General features: G+C 42.6%; 1 protein-coding gene across 1 annotated transcript in view; it reads right to left on the bottom strand.

Annotated features, from left to right (window-relative positions):
* Positions 1-619, bottom strand: part of SLC25A21 (solute carrier family 25 (mitochondrial oxoadipate carrier), member 21) — a 271,929-nt gene that overhangs the window by 180,750 nt on the left and 90,560 nt on the right. The gene's annotated exons all lie outside the window — the stretch shown is intronic.

Below are 619 nucleotides of genomic sequence, written 5' to 3'. Positions count from 1 at the left end.
CCCACTCAGTCACTGAAACTCCACCCGCTTGAGATGCTTTTCCCACCATCCTATCAATGAATTTCTCCCTTTCTATTTCAATGGATTCTTACCGCTCACCTCTTTCATGAAACCTCACTTTCTTCTTCTTCTTCTTCTTCTTCTTCTTTTATTTAATGAAAACAGCAGAGCTGAGTATTATTCACCTCCTAGACATTCCAGTTTGGCCATAAAATTCATAGGGTGATTACTTCTGACTGTTACCAAATACTCATTTATTCAACAGCATTCACTGGGCACCTCCAGGAGGCCAGGCACTGTGCTAGCCAGGGGGGTTACCTAATAATGTCAGCACATAGCCCTAAAATAAAACATGGAGTGACGTCAACAGGAACACATAGACTAATCCAACGCTCTCTTGCCCTCAGACCCAGAAGGACTCTCTACTTGCAAACACCCTTCTCAGGAAGGATTTAAATGCAGCGCTCACATAACACAAGTCTTCCGGCTTGGAAACTTGAAACTGCCTGACCCAATATTAAGCATTTCCCTCTCCCACACTTTATATTCTCCCTTGTGTTTCCCTGACTACCTTATAAACTCCATTTCTCTTCCCTTTCCTTTGCTGAAACAGTATTAA

The sequence above is a fragment of the Myotis davidii genome, unplaced genomic scaffold (assembly GCF_000327345.1).
Source record: "Myotis davidii unplaced genomic scaffold, ASM32734v1 scaffold730, whole genome shotgun sequence".
NCBI classification, from domain to species: domain Eukaryota; kingdom Metazoa; phylum Chordata; class Mammalia; order Chiroptera; family Vespertilionidae; genus Myotis; species Myotis davidii.
Note: the sequence above shows the minus strand (reverse complement) of the source record. Positions and strands in the feature narration are given on the sequence as shown.